At 41.1% G+C, this 19326-nt stretch overlaps 1 long non-coding RNA gene across 1 annotated transcript; it reads right to left on the reverse strand.

Moving 5' to 3' along the window:
* Positions 1-2769: 2769 nt before the first annotated feature.
* LOC122793709 lies at positions 2770-18942 on the reverse strand. Its single transcript, XR_006363511.1, has 2 exons — positions 18835-18942; positions 2770-3270 (listed from the first exon to the last, which is right to left on the reverse strand). It is a non-coding gene; the product is annotated as an uncharacterized LOC122793709 (long non-coding RNA).
* Positions 18943-19326: the final 384 nt, after the last annotated feature.

Consider the following 19326-nt stretch of genomic DNA (forward strand, 5'->3'; position numbering starts at 1 on the left):
GGAATAAAATAACAGCTGCATGAAAACAAAGAGTGGGAAAAGAAGGAAGATTATAAAAAGATCAGAAAAGAGACAGGTAAGATGATACTGGGGAGCAAGCCAGTAGATTGCATAATATGAGTAGGAAAAATGACTTTTTCAGATATATCAGCAGAAGCAGAAGAAACAAACCTAGTGTAGCACTTTCAGAGGCTGTGGGATAGAAACTCAGATGCTCTGGTTCAGGTAAGAACACTCCGTACAGGGAGGCAACAGAATGTGTGCCAGTAAACGGGGCCTTGTGAGAATGAATAAATTAATGGACTGGGAGAAAATAAATGCCATGGAAGATCTATTAACAGGCTGTCAGTGGGGCTAAGGCACTAACGTCAGGCAAGATTTACTCATTGGTTCATAAGCAGCTAGTACGGATATCACTGCGACTAACCACACTCTTATTTAACGTGTCATTTGGAGAAGCAGATGCCAAAAGGAAAGATGGTGGTAAATACGGTAATACTACACACAAAAGAAAGTGCTTGTGAATTATACATCATTTGGCATGCCAGTGATGGGGAAACAGCATAAAGTAGTTAAAGAACAGATCAGTGGTGTTACTGGGCAAGAAAAGTCTGGAAGACCCAAAGTAACACCTCCATGGAAAACTGTCTTTATTTTCTAAGTCTAATCTAGCATTATGTCTACATGGCGTCTGAGTTGCAGTGGGGCACTGTGTAGCCACTGTAACTCTATCTGGACTTTCTGGGTTTCAACAAGACATCTGTCTTACATTCACATATGCAATTACTTAATAAGTTCTCTAATACAGGATTAGGATAGGATATGGTTGAATGAGTGGAGAAGTGATTAGCTGGTAGGGGCGGAGAACAGTATTACAAATAATAGGCTCTACTGCTTTTTTTGATGAAATGTCTGTAAGGTGTCCTACATAAGTGCTGTAAAATGCTGCTATGTAAGCTACTATGTACATAAATAAATAAATGTTTACAGTCTGTATGTCATAGCAAAAGTTGATCACATATTTTTAACACTTAAGAATTCCGATTTACAAACAGCAGCAACTATATTCAAGTAGCACAACTAAGAAATCTACTATACCAAGAATGCATTCTCGTTATAGGAACTTTCCAGCTCTCAGCTACCAATCACGTATGGTGATAGCCTCTTTTAAGAAACACAGGCCAGGATTCAACAACACCTATACTACTCACACCTTCTTCCTCCTAATTTTAGTTTTCCTACTGATATTCTTGCAGCTTTAAATATTGACAGTGATTCATGCAGGTTACCACAAAGTGTAAACTACATGTACACTTAGTGTAATCTTTCTGAGTGACTAGAAAGCACAAAAAATGTGATACAAATGTTATTGAATACATATCGTGTACACTTAGTGTAGGCTTTATTGAGTCTGGTCCACAGTTTTTGTTGGATAACTCTATACTTGTGCCCCTCTTAAAATACAGTTCTATCTAGCAGTTGATCATCTGTTGGCTGAAACTGCTCCAGATGTAGAAATATGACATGAATACAGGCTCATACAGGGGTATGCTATACTAAAGTGAATAGAGCTGCGAAAATGTACCGTTTAAAGTAGTATCAGGTGAGATAAAAGGTATAAAATGCTTGACTTGGGTGTCTTTTACGTGAAACATTTAAAATCCTTTATCCAGATGTTGCCTGGATAATAATGCATTAAGCAGTGCAGTATCTCCACTATAGCATGTCTCTGCACAATTCTGGTTACACTTCTAGGTATGGTAGTACATTGGCAGCCATGGCAGTTTTGAACTGATCACCTGTGTGGCAGCAATATATATTTTACAGAAGAAATTGGGCAGATGCAGTTTAGTTTTATTAAGAATCTAGGAAGTAGCTAGCCATACTCCCTGTACTCGTGAGTTTTTTTTCTGAGCATCTCTCGGAAACGTTATAGTTCAAACAGCACATAATGTAGTCTAGAGCTATCTCAACTATTGTCTACTGTACAGTATTACACAAACACAAAACATGCTTTCCTAAGAAGAATACTCTTTTAAAATAGCCTTTTTATGGTTACAAGTGTCAACAATAAAATAAAAGAGTCCCCTTCAGAAGTTAATAAAGGCAGTACTTGAAAGTTGAGTATTTTTTTAATGATAGGGTGGTGGGGGCAAAAGCATAAGGTTTGAATGCAAAACCTAGCCAGAGTTACATCTTGATGAGGGTGGTTGCAGTTTAGTTTAAGTGGTGGTTTGTGTCATAGCCATCTTTTATTTATGTTTGTAAATAAACAGTAAAAAATGTTCCCCATTTGTTTTAACAAATTTGAAAAACAACAAAACAAAGACAACAGCAGAGCATCTGGTACTGAGAGCGTAAAAACTGTTCAGCAAAAATAGCCACAAAATAAATCATGTTTGTTTGCAAAATGCCTTTTAATGGTTTCAGGTATGTACAAAACAGGAACCCATTTTCCCATTTTGAAACAATGTGAATACCTTAAAAGCCTGTATATGTATATATATATATATATATATATATATATATATATATATATATATATATATATATATATATATATATCTATATATAAAATGAACAAATAAAGTTATTCAACATGCATAAAAATCTTTACAAAATTAAAACTTTATGCATAACTATATTTTTGTAAATTATAAAAAAAGACGGTCATTTTTAAACAATATAAATGTAAAACTAGCATTATACTGCAGCAGTGAACATTTTACTGTCTCAGAATATCTACAAAATGAGTGGGAAATTCAGCTCTATTATTTCAACTTATATATTTTATTTAGAAAAATGCATGTTACATTTCACTTTTATTTTTCTGACATAACAGAATATTTGTACAGATTAACGTATTGCATAAATACCAATATGCAAGATCAAATTTATAATATCTCACTTGTCCAGTTCAGTTGCTTTTGACCATTTTCTCTCATTCTTGTCTTCAGCAACCATGAGGTTACTTAAGGTCAAGGCAACTGTCAGATAAAAGACATTTTTGCAGTCTTGTATATCTCTTGCATTCATGTTTGTGCAGATGGGGTTTCTGTTTGTTGGCATCTGATTGGCTGGAAACACATTCCACACTAATCCATTATTTTTCGAGAAAGGTTCAGCAAATAATAGTGTCAGCAAGCTTTTTCTTATTGTCAGCAAAAATCCTTGGGCTTTTGTGGCTACCTAAGCAACCATAATCAAGATGAACATCCCAAATGAGCATGGTTGTTAACCTCTTGCAGTAACCAGGCTTTCAGCAGGGTCCTAAAATGAAATTACTTTGAATAAAAATTCTACAAAAACTAAAGGAAACAATTAACTATTCACAATCTCACTGCTAATCAGATGTAAAACATTAAGTGCTGTTTACAGTTACCACAGTTTTATTACGACTATTTACTGACTGGCAGTTGCAAGTCTTTTCTCTGCATTGTCATGGTCACTTCTGCCTGCCCAGACCATTACACAGGGTAGCTTGTAGTAAAGGCCTCTATTTTAAAAACTTAAAGTGACTTCTGCCAGTGGAAATAAATACTAGGTTTTCCATTAGAATACAATAGAGGAACCCTAAGATAACAAAGTTCTAAGTTAAAAATAAAAATGTAACAACATAGAACACAGAAAATTAATAATAATAACAGAATATAGATTCCAGCACAAGTTTATAAGATATAAAACTGGTAACATTTATTATGAATTAATAAATCAGAAGAAAATCTAAAGATAAACATAGGGGAGGTTGGTCTAATGGTTAAGGTATTTGCCTTACAAACACAAGGTGCATGGTTTGAGTCTCACAAGGGATAATTGGCTAGGCTTAAAATGGCTTACAAGGGCAGTTAGCCTAGTACTAATCTATAAACACTGCCATTGGGGTGGGAGTGGAGTGGGGGGACAGTTTAATGATCACTTTCTTTTAACATAAGTTTCATAAAACGCAGCATTGCAGACCATGTTTAGTCTGTATCTTGATACCACTGCCAATGCTATTGGTGCAGAGAGATAAAGCCCTGACTATGACCTAGGCAACCGGATTTGATTGGTTTGAGCTGTCTTGGGGAGGGAAAGAATGAAGATTGTTTAATCTGCTCACCTCTCTTTGGAGGGAAAGTGGTTAAGGGCATGTGTCTAGTAACATTATTTGTGATAGAGTTTCTCGTAGACAGTAGGGATCAAATGGAAATTGTGCTGGATAAAGGCTGGGCCATAACTGTGTCATATATAGAGTTATGGACAAACATGCACATTACGAACATGTACAGGGAAAGGTAGGGACACAACCAAGTTAAACTCTCTGCTGGGAGGAGAACTAGTGACTCCCAGATCCACTCTCCTGTCCTCTTGTGGCAAATGTGGGAGCTGCAACTCCTACTCAGCAGGGTACTCTGTGAATCTGCTTAAATCAGAGATGCAGGATAGAGCAGCTGGTCAGGGCAGTCATGCTGTCACAGATGTTGACCCTAAACTGAAGAAATAAAGGGAAACCTATAGAAAAAAATCTGGATACCACTGAGGGCTAAGTTCTTCAACATAAAATTACATTCTAGGGCTTCCCATCCACTGAGTTGATATACAGTTTGACCATTAGGAGAGGTAAGCACTTATTGCTAACTCTGACTGACCCTTTATCTGTGAGGAACAGAGAGCCACAGTACTTGGTTCTCCCTCGTTAAAACTACACTGTAGGAACAGGGGGAGCAGGCTATTTCCATTTTCTAGTAATGGTCATCTTCATCAGTGACATAAGGGAAAATATCAGTGCCTGTTCATGCTGTATCCTTGCCAAATAAAGGTAAGATAAACGACATCACTACTCGGCATGGCCAGACTTTGCAGGCCAGTTTTTAAAAGTTCAAACCCAGAACAACAGCACACATGTTCACAGTCCCCTACATTATTTTTCAAACATTTCCAGTACATTGAGGGACCCCAGGATACATCCTGTCCAAAGGTGTACAGGTATAAACAAACTTATGCAGACACTTCCAGGTAAAGATGCTAAATCTGCATGATTTTGCAGCATATTTACACAACCTCCAAAGCAACTGCTAAGGCTCCAGCTCAATGTTTGTGTTCAGGTCTTTTTCCCAAGTGACTCCAGCAGAATTGCAAACAGCTGCATTTATTTCTTTCAAGCTGTTGTATAATTTAATTTGCTAATTAGATGGGATGATATCCCCACTTCTTGTTTATTTTCCAAAAGAATGGAGATTCATGTCAGATAACTATCTTATTCTCAACCCACTTTAAACTATTCACTACATGAAAAAAATGTATGTACATATATATATATATATATATATATATATATATATATCTATATATATATCTATATATATATATATATATATATATATATATAGATATATATATATATAGATATATACATGCACACATACACACACACACATATATATATATATATATATATATATAGAGAGAGAGATAAAATTACATTTGTTAATATACAGAATAGATTAAAGTTCTCGTATGTGTGTATGACAAAGAGAGATATAATTATGTCTTTTTTCCAACTCTGAATCATTCCCTAAACTTGATCTAAGAAAATATCCTGTCCTGATCAGTCATCTGATCCTAGCATACCAATAACGTCCTATAGTAAGGATCACATAGGCCCAAAAGCCCTCTCTGTATGCCTATTAATTTTAAAAGCAGGTATAATTCCTCATTCCTGTTATGTCTATCTCAAGTTAAATACACAAAAGCGAACTTAAAAAATTAACATTTATTTATTTATTGACATTTGTTAACCGGGTTTGTCCAACTGGGCTTGTGGCCCATTTTCAGTGGAGACCCGAGGAGAAAAGCCCCAGTAATACATTTTAAAACAAGTACAATTTTAAACAATATTGATATAATAGCAGTTATAGCAAAATGATTCACATATGTTGGGTTACATGCATAAAGTTAAAGTTGCATTAAAAAGAAGCTAAGTAACAATTTTACATTGATATAGTTCAATAGGTCAACAATAAACATTTTTTGTTTGTATAAAATTGTGCAAATGCATAGTAGACACATTGGAGAGAGAGGTTTAATGAGGTACTAAGTATGGTCCTTCTGAGGGTACATAAAGGGAAGGAAGACTAGGTAGGGTCATGGCAAGGGCAGGTTCTGGAATTGAGAAAATAAGCTTTTAGTTCATTTTTAAAGTGTGAGTTGTGGGAGATTGAACATAAGTCAAGGGGTAGTTTGTTCCAAGCATGGGCAAGGGAGTGTTTATAGAGTAGTTTGCCTACTGACCTTTTTGGGTGGTAGATATCAAGTAATTGTTGGTTAGAAGTACGGAGGGTCCGGGATGGGATGTAGATGGAGACTAAGGAAGATAGAGATGGACAGAAGGAGGGTTTATAAAGAATAGAGTGTAGCATATGAAATTAATAAGATAGCAGAAACTGGGGAAGTTCAAGCCATTGAAGAGAGTTTAATAAAATGCAGTGGTGTGAGTTGTATGGGGAGTTAGTAATGAATCTGGCTATTTTATGGTAAGTCTGTTGCAGTTTGTTTAAAGTGGAGGCCTGGATATTGGTAAGAACTGGGGCGGCATATAAGAGGGAGGGAAGGAGGAGTGCCTGGCCCAGGGTAAGTCTAGATTCGGGGGTTAGGAATTTTTTGTTCCGATATAGCAGACCTAGTTTCTGGTTTGTTTTTTTTATACATTGGAGTATGTGTAGGTTGAACTTGAGTTAGTCATCGATAATGACCCCTACGAGTTTTGTGTGGGTGTCAGGTTGGATGTTTGTATTGTTAGAAGATGTAATAAAAAAGGAGGTTTTGTGATGAGAAAGAGAACGGGGAAAGAAAAGTAGGAGTTTGGTCTTTTTGGGATTTAGGTTCAATAGGTTGTGAGAGAGCCATTGTTCAGTGGATAGTAGGGCCTCTTGGGTCAGGGAGTGTAGTTCAGGAATGTTATTTGAGATGGATATAAGTGTGGAGTCATCGGCATACTGAATAAGGGAGGATTCTTTGCATGAGGTGTAAAGATCATTGGTGACGATGTTAAACAAAAGGGGTCCCAAGATGGAGCCTTGGGGAACACCAGTGGAGATGGGAAGGAAAGATAAGGAGGATGAAAACCATTTGACAGATTGGTCCCTGCCAGATAGGTAACTATTAAACCAGGCAAGTGTGGAGGGGGATAGGTGGAGATTTGCAAGTTTGGATAGTAGTAGAGGATGAGAGACAGTATCGAAGGCTTTGGCGAGATCTAGAAAGAGACAGGAAACGAGTTTATTGTTGTCTAGGGCCTCTGCAATGATATGAGTAAAGGAGAGGAGGGCAGTGGTGGTGCTGTGGTGAGGACAGAATCCATGTTGTGTAGGGGTAAGTAAGTGGTGTGTGAGGAGGTGATTGAGAAGCTAGCTGTGAGTGAATACATTTTTCTAATATCTTGGAGAGGGGGGACAGAATGGCAATGGGTCGGTAGTTTGAGGGGTCAGTGGAGTTTCCACCTTTATGAAGAGGGATAGTGAAGAAAGATTTCCAAAGGGTGGGGATAGTTGATTCCAGAATAGATTGATTAATTAGTATAGATACAAGATAGGCAATTGAGTCAGCAACAAGTTTGAGGAATGTAGGAGCTAGATTGTCAGTGGAAGGATAGCAAGGTTTTATCTTGACTAGTAGATATTTGATGTAAGTAATGGGAACTGGCTCAAAAGAAAACAAAGTTGTGTTAGTAGGACTTGGAGAGGTGGGTGTCGAAGTAGAGTTTGGCTTAGAGGTTGCCAGATTTTGGATAAAAGAGATAAAGTGTTTATTCAGGAGGGTAGCTGTTTCCTGAGAGGAAGAGTTAGGGTATGGGGAGGGATTAGACGGCTTTCCAGGATAGAGGATGTTGTTGAGAGTTGACCAAAAGTTTCGAGGATTGGATTTGTTGTTAAGCTGAGCAGAGCTATAGTATAAGTTTTTGTCATTAGTTGTATGTTTTTTTGCAAGGTTCCTCAGTTGTCTGTATTTTTGAAGAAAAGGCGGTTGTTTAGTTTTAGTCCAGGTTTTCCAAGCATGATCTCTTTCTTTCATAAGGGACCTAGTCTCTTTGGAAAGCCAGGGAGCGTGGTTTGATTTTACTCTGATCTTCCTAGATGGAGCTAAGGAGTTTAGAGTATTCATGAAGATGCTATTGAAAGTGCTTACAGCATTGTTTAGGGGGAGGTGTTTTAGGATGGACCAATCTATGTTGTGGAGAATGGAGTTAAATTGGGATGAATTGAAAGTAGATAGTTTTCGACAGTCTTTGATTAGGTGGGGTTTAGGAAAGTGGGATTAGTGTCTTAAGCTGGTGGTAGGGAGATGATCACTGAGGAAGTCAGGTAAGGTGGTGGGATTGTGGTATTGGTGGGGGGAATTGCTAAGGATCCAGTCTATAATGGAGTTGGAAGTGGAATTTTTATAGAAGCAAGTGGGAGATGTTATAAGTTGATGGAAGCCGTGTAGGTGGATACTGAGTTGGGGGGAGTCAGTTGTGAGTTTGGACCAATCAAAGCTGACATCACCAAGGATAAGTGTCTGATATGATATGTTGTGGGAGAACCAGGATAGGATGTTTTCAAGAATGGGCAGATTGTTACCAGGAGGAAGGTAGATAGAGGCAATTGCAAGTTTTTTGTGGGGATTCGGATGGCAGTTAAGGATGATGATTTCAGCTGGGAGGAAGTCAGGAATTGGGGAAGGGTATGGTGAGAGGTTAAGAATGTTTGAGAAGACGAATACGAAAAATAAAGTACAGGTCACCGCTGAATAATTCTTTGTAGAATCTCCTTTATTAAAACACTTTTAATAAAGGAGATTCTACAAAGAATTATTCAGCGGTGACCTGTACTTTATTTTTCGTATTTATCTGGTTTGGTACAACAGGTCTTCAGCATAACTTGTTATTTTTGCTTGTGCTCTAAATGTTTGAGAAGAGGATGGCCAAGCCACCACCTTTTTTTTACAGGTCTATCAGATCGTAAGATATCATAACCTGGTGGGAGTATTTCACTATTTGAGATTTGTGGCTTGAGCCAGGTTTCAGATAGGGAGAGGATGTGAGGGGTATTGAGAGCTATCCATGAGTGCAATTCAGTGACTTTATTTGCTAGACTCTGAATATTCAATGAGTAAATAGTTAAGTATTTGGATGGAGATGATTGTTGTGACTGAGGTTGGTGACTGTTAGAGGAGTAAGATGGGGCAGTGTAGAGGTAGTTTTGGTGAGAGAAGAGGGGCCAGGTTTGGGATGGATATCTCCAGAACAAAGTAGGTTTTTAGTGAGGAGAGAGTGTGTAGTAGATGCGAGATGGAATTTGTATAGTTTTGACTTACCTTTGTGGGAAGGTTTAAAACCTGTAATGTTAAGTTGTCCATCTCGCCTTCATTCTTGTTGGATGGGTTCGGAGCCGACCTCAGCTCCGACTCGGCCACTCTAAAAGCTCGAGAGTTGGTTCCACCGGCTCGAGGCTCCCCTTATATCCCACAATGCTAGGCAGTAATACCTCAGATCTCATTTGCCGCTACAGCTATCGAGGTGTGTTGCTTCAACCGGCTTCAGGTTAGTGTAGAAAACAGTTTAAAAACTTAGAAAAACCCTTTTAAATTAGTTTTTTGACAGTATCCCCTTACTTTTAAAGGATTCTTATCCTTCCTCCTTGTTTTTTTCTCTTCTCCTTACCACAAGAACTTATCTGTTCTTCCCTTAGGCCTTCGGGCCCTCTCATCCCTCCTGGAAGTGTATGTGTTTTTGTAGGGACTTTTAAACACTATCTAAACTTATTAGTTTTAAATTAGTTTTATTTTTGTCAATAGTGTAATCGGTGTGTTTGTGCTTGTGTGTGATTGCACTTGTTCCTTGAAATGTCTAAGGATTCGAAGGTCTCAGGCTTCAAGAAGTGTGACTCGTGCTGTCAGAAAATGTCTCTGACAGACGGTCACACTTCTTGTGTGAACTGCCTGGGACCTTTACACCTGCAGGACACTTGTGCTGTATGCCATGGCTTCAGCCCTAGAGTCCTGCAGGAAAGTAAAAATAAGCTCATTTTACGGGGCTTGTTAAAGCCTGAGGGTCCCCCGACTGTTTCTTCGGGCAAACCTTCTAAGGCTTCTAGGTCTTCGACTCCAGCAACTGAGTCGACACCTAAGACATCGAAGTCTGCTTCAACATCGGCTCCGGCTGGAGCCGATGAGACTCGAACTTCTATTTCTGTGGTTCCCTCGGCTCCGGCTGGAGCCGAGGTATTGGAAATCTCTGAGTCGGCTCCGATCAGACCATCGGAACCGACATCTAGGAAGAGGTCCAGGTCACCGTCCCTTGGCTCCGTTCATTCGGCTCCAGCATCTCCCTTGCTGTCTGAACGGAGCCATAGATCTCACTCCTCTAGGTCATCGAGACTTTCTGACCATGACCTTCAGAAGGTAGTGAGTCGACTACTTAAGTCAGAGGCACTGGCCCAAATGCTTCAGAGCCCGACTCATCAGTCGATGCTTAATCCTATCTCTCAAAATGTTCCTCCTCCGACTCCTTTGAGCTCGGGCAGGCGTTGACCCGAGACTGTGGTAGCGTCGGAGCCGATACAATTGTCTTTGGCTCCGTCGTCGGCTCCGATTTCCTCCTTGGAAGAATCTCGGCGCCGGACTTCCATCGTCGGCTCCGAGGGGGTGAGTGGCATCGGACCCTTGTCCGACCCCGCTCTCCCTCTCGGCTCGGGCGCTGGTGAGTTCGGCTCCGACATCGGCCTCGGAGCCATCACTGTCGGTGCCGAGGGAGGTTTTCAGCTTTTCGGAGTGGAGACCTCTGGCTCTGCCTGACAGGGGTGCTTTCGAGGTCATGCGGAGTGTGTTGGAACCCGGTTCAACTCCACAGTCGGCTCCGTCCGTCCCTCCCTCTTCAGTGCCTCAGGTAATGTCTACTCACTCCCTCATCCCAGACCGCAGAGAGCCAGCTCCTCAAGAATCCCCTGTGGGGATCTCATCCTCTTCCGAGGCCTCTCCTGAATTGGCAGGGGAGCCCCCTAGGAAGAGAAAGTGCAAGAGGAAGCACATAGACTCACCTGAGTCTGTCACCTCTGACACGGATTTAGAGGATTCTGAGGGTTCCCCCCGTTCCCCTTCTGAAGACGTCTCCTTTGCAGACATTCTAGAGATCTTAAAACAGAGGGGAAATTGGCCAGCCCTTAACCCTTCGGAGGATGAATCTGTGTATCTTGAGGCGTTCGGCTCTCGCCCTTCCACCTCCTGGGTGTCCCCCCCCTTTGACCCCCTTATGCAGGTGGTAGCAAAAAAGGCTTGGATGGCTCCTGACTCTGTGGACCACACCCCCAGGAGACCTTCAAAGTTTATTACAGCACCAGCAGATAAGCAATTTCTGACTAAGGGAGTTTCTGTGGATGCTATGGTGGTAGCTGCCGCCACTAAGAAGGAACTAGCTGATCCTTCAGTGCCTGTCCATCCCCCTAACAAGGAATCTAGGTCTATGGACAGGTACGGGAAGCGGATGTTCTCATCAGCGACCTTTTCTATGCGTTCGCTGAACTACCTCTGTCATTTCACTCGTCTTCAAAGAGACTTGATCAAGGAAGTGAGTGAGATGTTAAAGGATCCCACAGCTGCGGGTTTTCAGGACAAGATGAACGCTCAGCTGGCTACCCTAAATTCTATAGCTAACTCCTCCATGTGCCTCCTTTCATATGCGGCTGATGGAGCGAGCAGAGCCGCAGGGACAGGTGTGGCCTTACGCCGGCATGCCTGGATGCGGCTATGCAATTTTGCGGACCCCTTTAAGACGTCTTTCACTAATTCCCCGTTTGATGGATCGTCCCTCTTTGGTCCTCAAGTGAAAGAAACCTTGACAAGGTGCGAGACGGATGGCAAAACTCTTTCTGCCGGAGTCCGTTTTTCTACTCCTTCTAGGCCTTACCCCAAAGGCCAGAAAAGTGGAAAAATGTGGTTCCGCAAGCAATCTCAAGGGACTTTGCCTGACACACAGAGTCGGTTCCCCTCTAGAGGCAGAGGGGGGAACAATAATGGTAGACGTCACCCTAGAGGCAGGGGGGGTCCGCAGAACCAGGGCAATCGAGAAACCTTTTCCGATAAGCCCTTCCAGCATCCCTGAGGTGTTGCCCAACTGTCCACCTTCGGAGGCAGTCGGGGGAAGATTATCACTGTACCCAGAAGCCTGGCGATCCCTAACTCAAGACAAGTGGGTACAGTCCATCATTTCCGAAGGCTATTCCATTCCGTTCTTTCGCTTTCCAAATCAATCAAAAAAATCCCTTCCAGATGTTCCACCCGCTCAAAGGGATCAAGCAGCGTTAGAAATATCAAAGTTGCTTGCAAAAAGAGCCATTCAGCCAGTGCCAGCAGACCAGCAAGGATCCGGAATCTACTCCAAATTCTTTTTGGTTCCAAAGAAAACAGGGGACTGGAGACCCATTTTGGATCTCAGCATCTTGAACAAGTCTGTCAAGAAAACAAGATTTCGGATGGTCACATTGCAATCCATCCTACCCCTATTGGGAAAGGAAAACTGGATGTGCTCTATAGACCTCCAGGATGCGTACTATCATATAAAAATGAACAGACACTCCAGGAGATTCCTCCGCTTCATGCTGGGAACCAGTCACTTTCAATTCAGAGCCCTGCCCTTTGGACTCACCACTGCTCCCCGGGTGTTTACCAAATGCATGGCAGTGGTGGCCTCTCACCTGAGACGTCAAGGATTCCAGGTGTTTCCATACTTAGACGACTGGCTCCTTACAGCTCCTACCAAGCATCTTCTTCTACTTGCCAGAGACTACACTTTTCGCATTTTTCGAAAGCTAGGTATCTCAATAAATTGCGAAAAGTCTGTTTTGTCGCCTTGTCGTGCTATTACCTTCATAGGCGCAAATCTAGACACAGTCAACATGTCTGCGAGACTCACAGACCAAAGGATAGCAGACATACACAAACTAGTCTCCCTTCTTTTCCACAGCAACAGAATCAAAGTCAGATTAGTCCTAAAAGTACTGGGGATTATGGCAGCTGCTATCCCTCTACTTCTATTAGCCAGATTTCACATGAGAATCTTACAATGGATGCTCTTCACACAATGGTCATACCAACAACTTCCGATGTCCCACACCATTGTGATAACACAAGCATGCAGGAATCATCTTCTTTGGTGGATTTCTTCCCCCCAGCTCTTCCTAGGAAGACCTTTTGTTCCTCCCCCTCCGGTTGCTACTCTGACAACGGATGCCTCCCTGATCGGGTGGGGGGGGCATTATCAGGGCAGAACAGTCCAGGGCATATGGCAACCAGACGAACGCCACTTGCATATAAATGTTCTAGAGATGAGAGCAGTGCTTTTAGCATTGCAAGCCCTTCAAGACTCTCTTCCTTTATGAACGATAGCAATTCAGACGGACAACATGTCTGTAGTGTGGTATATCAACAAACAAGGCGGAACCAGGTCCTACCCCTATGTCGAGAAGCACTCAGACTGTGGCAATGGGCGATTTCTTCTCAGCGGTTTCTGATAGCAATGCACATCCCCGGGAAGTCCAATCTCATTGCGGACAAATTGAGCAGAGCTATTCTCATGCCTCACGAGTGGTCTCTGAAAAATTCAATCTCGAGAAAATTTTTCTAAAGTGGGGCCAGCCTTGCTGCGACCTTTTTGCTACTCCCCAAAACAGCAAGTGCAAAGATTATTTCACCCTCTTTCCTCTACCAAGCCATCCCAGCAGGGACGCTCTAGTCCAAGTTTGGCCCCGGGGACTTCTGTATGCCTTTCCTCCCTTCCCACTAATTTCTCAAGTGATACAGAAAGCTATCGCTCAGAAGGCTTCATTGATCCTCATTGCTCCTTACTGGCCTCGACAGGTTTGGTTCCCCTTTCTACACCAATTTCTGTTGGAGCAACCCTGGCATCTGGACCTAGTTCCAGATCTTTTGATCCATCAGTCGGGTCAGTTACATCGCTCCCTCCCCTCTCTGAACCTCACTGCTTGGTTCCTCCAATTCCAACCTTAGCCAGACTTCCTCAAATATCTCACTCAGTTCGAGATATTTTAATAGCTTCCCATAAATCTTCCACCCGGAAGATTTATCTTAGTAAGTGGAAATGCTTCTCCTATTGGGCTCAAGGAAGGGACATAGATCCTTTCACTGCTCCCATTCAAATTGTCCTTGATTTCCTAGCCGAACTTTTCCACGCAGGTTCGTCTCCATCTACTCTTAAGGTTCAATTGGCAGCTATATCTAACTTTCATGTGGGCATCTTGGATTCTGCCATCATGTCTCACAAGCTTTGCAAAGCTTTCTTGAAGGGAGTTTTTCTTCTTAAGCCTCCTATAAGAAATCCTCCTCCTTCTTGGGACCTTAATTTAGTTCTCACATCTTTGATTCTCCCCCCTTTTGAACCTGCAGCTTCCTGTTCAATGAAATTGCTATCCTGGAAGACACTCTTTCTGGTAGCCATTACTTCGGCTAGGAGGGTCTCAGAGCTTCATGCACTCAGCAGTCGACCACCATATCTTTTGTTTCATAAGGATAGGGTATCCTTATGGACCAATCCATCCTTTTTACCTAAAGTAGCCTCTGCGGCAAATCTAAATCAAAACATTGACCTTCCTGTGTTTTTCCTAACTATTCTAACAGGTCTGAACAAAAATTACATTGGCTAGATGTTCATCGACAATTAAGGTATTATTTGGATAGGAAAAGAAAGGATGGCCGGTGCAAAAATAAAACTAATAAATAAAATGAAAGCACCGAAGACTCAGCAGCAAGTGCCACAATTAGGGCTATAAGTAGTAAATAATCCAAACTCGGAGTATGTTCCAAATGAACAGCAGCAGTTTAATGGAAGTCAAAATACGTAGCAACAAGTACACCTGACGAAACGTGAGGTGTACTTGTTGCTACGTATTTTGACTTCCATTAAACTGCTGCTGTTCATTTGGAACATACTCCGAGTTTGGATTATTTACTACTTATAGCCCTAATTGTGGCACTTGCTGCTGAGTCTTCGGTGCTTTCATTTTATTTATTATTTGGATAGGACCAAACAAACCAGAAAAACTGACCAATTGTTTGTCTGTTATGCAGAAGGTAGAAAGGGCCTTCCAGTTTCAAAAGTATCACTCTCCAGATGGCTTACATCCTTGATTTCCTTTGTGTATGAGTTTAGACACCAAAAGTTGCCTAACAGACCTAAGGCTCATTCAACTAGAGCTTTGGCTACTTCTATAGCCTTCCAAGACAGGCTGCCTATTGATACGATTTGTGCAGCAGCTACATGGGCTACTCCTCACACTTTCATTTCTCATTACAAGTTGGATTTAGCTTCTAGACATAGAGCTAACTTTGGTTCCACTGTACTCAAGAGTCTGTTCCGATAGGCCACCCGGGACAAGGTGCTAGGGACACGGTCCCATCCAGCAAGAATGAAGGCGAGATGGACAACTTAACATATAGAAGTTATGTCCTTACCATAACGTTCCATGTTAGTTGTCTTCTTCTGCTTCTTTCTTAAGGCCCCTCCTTCCCCCTAGCCTGGACAGACCTAGAGGAGTTTGATTGTGACCTCTCTTCCTACCACCTCTATTGTATATATGTATATACTTTACTATGTATATATTCCTTCATCAGGTTATAGGTCACCTTCCTTCTGTCCTTTTATAGAGGTGGGTTTCCCATTTCCAGTATTCTGGATTTCTTTTGGCTGGGCCTAGCTTACAAACGAGATCTGAGGTATTACCGCCTAGCATTGTGGGATATAAGGGGAGCCTCGAGCTGGTGGAACCAACTCTCGAGCTTTTAGAGTGGCCGAGTCAGAGCCGAGGTCGGCTCTGAACCCATCCAGCAAGAAAGAAGGCGAAAAGAAGACAACTAACATGGAACGTTATGGTAAGGACATAACTTCTATTTATGGATAGTTTATATAGACTTGAGGTAGAGGTAGTAAAGAGATTAGGGAAGATAGTAAAATATGAAGTAGTTGGATACATGTTGTATGAGTCAGAAGTTGGTGAACATAGGAGTGGGTCACAGAGACTGGAGTGGTAAGAGGTGGAGATAGAGAGAATAAGGAGTAGTGTAGAAGATATTAGAAAATAATACATGTTGGAATAAAATATGGTCAGATAGAGTAGGTATAGAGACAGTGGTATAGAGGAAGTGGTGTTGACAAGATTAACAGATTAGTAAGGTGGTTGTGGCAATAGGCAAGAAGTAAAATTATAGTGGCTAGTGGGACAGGAATGGGAGGGAGAGCTAGGTATAAAGGTAATTGTAATGGGGTGGGTGAGAATGGGGGTAGGGTAGGGGGCAAACGGAGCGGGGCTAGCACCCTGGTCAAGACGAAGTCATAGAAACAATCAGAAAAAGATAGTGAAAAACTACAAAATTACAGTAAAAATACTACAGATACATCTAAATGTGGAGTTAAGGTGCTGTTGCTCCTTGCAACAAGAAATTGGTAAATATTCACATTTACAGTTTTCTTTCATTAAAAAACAAGAAATAAGATGAGTACAATTCAAACGCTAAGCTACCCGTGATCATAAGCTGCTGGAGCTCCTTGTGACAGGGAAAATAGACTTTAAATATTCACAAAACTAGAATCGCGAGAAAAGTACACCAGAAACTGCATATGCAAGCAATATTAACTCAATATAATCACAAAATACTATATGACCTAAAGCAGATAAAGCAACAGAATAATCACCAAATATTGTAAGATTTAAAGCAGTTAAGGCAACAGAAAAGACATCACAAAACAGTTAATGCCAAAGAATCAAAATTTTACCTTACACAGAGCAGCAGATGCTCAGCAGCATGAAGTGGAAAGAAGGTTTCAAAATGGCTCCTGCTGTTGTGAGGCACCTATGAAGACTAGGAAGAAAAAGGTGAGGGGGAGGGGTAGTGACTAGTACTGGGCTGGGCTAGCACCCTGGTCAAGATGAAGTCATAGAAACAATCAGAAAAAGATAGTGAACAACTAGCTTGAGAGACAAGGATATAAAGTTTCTAAAAGGTATAGTCACCAGAAATAAAATAAAGAGAAATAAAATAAAGAGAAATAAAATATGAGCAGAAGTAAGCTTACAAAAGGACACTGGCCTCAAGCTACACACGTAGATTTACTTGAAGCAAGCCCAGTGCTGTATGGTTAAAATAAGCTGCAATAGAGAGGGGCTTTAGAGGGGGAGAGAGAGGTATTACTAGCAGCTAAAAGCAGGGCAAAACAAAAAAAAAACATTAATATGTAAGAGTTTGAAGACAGTAAAATAGGGCAGATGCACTAGGAAAGCCTATTATGAGTGAGGCTATAAATGAATTCAGGGAAGGGTAAAGTGCAGAACAGGAGAATATACACAGAAACAGTATGAGAATAGTGGGTAACCAAAGAGAAAGGATAGGAGCTGCTGGTGTCAGCTTTTTGTGGTGACTAGCAAAAAAAAAAAAACACTGTAATTTCTTGTTGTGCATATAAAGTCTAGCATTAATTAAAAGATTAGCTTATGTAGTAGTTATTTACTGGGACACATACTTCAGTGGTATTATTTTAAGCTTAAAATGGTGGCTTCTGGACAGATAGTTAGAGTTGCAGGGTATCTGTTAAGGTCCTCAAACCTGTGTTGCCTGTACTGTGGCCAGGAGAAAACTGCAGGGAAAAATCCACTAGGGTTCAGTGGTATTATTTTAAGATTAAAATGGTGGCTTCCACACAGAGTTGCAGGGTATCTGTTAAGGTCCTCAAACCTGTGCTGCCTGTACTGTGGCCAGGAGAGAACTGCAGGGAAAAATCCACTAGGGTTCAGTGGTATTATTTTAAGCTTAAAATGGTGGCTTCTGGACAGATAGTTAGAGTTGCAGGGTATCTACCTGTGTTGCCTATACTGTGGCCAGGAGAAAACTGCAGGGAAAAATCCACTAGGGTTCAGTGGTATTATGTTAAGCTTAAAATGGTGGCTTCCGGACAGATAGTTAGATTTGCAGGGTATTTGTTAAGGTTCTCAAACCTGTGTTGCCTGTACTGTGGCCAGGAGAAAACAGCAGGGAAAAATCCACTAGGGCTACAAAAACAGAAAGGAGGGAGATTAGTTATGAGCAAGTAATTCAGGAGAAGAGCAAGAGACAAAAATACAATGGGTAGAGAGAAAAAAATTAATACAGGTAGGCAGAGACAGTATACCTAGCATTGATTTCCATTGTATGTGTGTCTTACACACATAGCTAGCTAAGAACACAGCAGTGTTTATACCTATGCATAAAGTAATGCAGAACAACAGTAGTTAGCAGCAGCACAGTGTAGACATATACAAGACAATAATTCACAAAAGCAGGAAAACAGAAATACAGGATACTGAGGACAATAATTGGTACACTTTCAGGCAATAGTTCTTCCTTTTACTTTAGTGCTACACCAAGAAATTACAGTAAAAATACTACAGATACATCTAAATGTGAAGTTAAGGTGCTGTTGCTCCTTGCAACAAGAAACATAGTTGGTAAATATTCACATTTACAGTTTTCTTTCATTAAAAAACAAGAAATAAGATGAGTACAATTCAAACGTTAAGCTACCCATGATCAAAAGGTGCTGGAGCTCCTTGCGAAAGGGAAAATAGACTTTAAATATTCACAAAACTAGAGTCGCGAGGAAAAGTACACCAGAAACTGCATCTGCAAGCAATATTAACTCAATATAATCACAAAATACTATATGACCCAAAGCAGATAAAGCAACAGAACAATCACCAAATATTGTAAGATTTAAAGCAGTTAAGGCAACAGAAAAGACATCACAAAACAGTTAATGCCAAAGAATCAAAATTTTACCTTACACAGAGCAGCAGATGCTCAGCAGCATGAAGGGGAAAGGTTTCAAAATGGCTCCCGCTGTTGTGAGGCACCTATGAAGACTAGGAAGAGGAAGTGAGGTGGGGGAAGGGGTAGTGACTAATACTGGGCTGGGCTAGCACCCTGGTCAAGATGAAGCCATAGAAACAATCAGAAAAAGATAGTGAAAAACTAGCTTGAGAGACAAGGATATAAAGTTTCTAAAAGGTATAGTCACCAGAAATAAAATAAAAAGAAATAAAATATGAGCAGAAGTAAGCTTACAAAAGGACACTGGCCTCAAGCTACACAAGTAGATTTACTTGAAGCAAACCCAGTGCTGTATGGTTAAAATAAGCTACAATAGAGAGGGGCTTTGGAGGGGGAGAGAGAGGTATTACTAGCAGCTAAAAGCAGGGCAAAACAAAAAAAAATTAATATGTAAGAGTCTGAAGACAGTAAAATAGGGCAGGTGCACTAGGAAAGGCAATT

Source organism: Protopterus annectens, chromosome 2.part0 (genome assembly GCF_019279795.1).
Source record: "Protopterus annectens isolate FY-2018-M chromosome 2.part0, PAN1.0, whole genome shotgun sequence".
In the NCBI taxonomy this organism is placed as follows: domain Eukaryota; kingdom Metazoa; phylum Chordata; order Ceratodontiformes; family Protopteridae; genus Protopterus; species Protopterus annectens.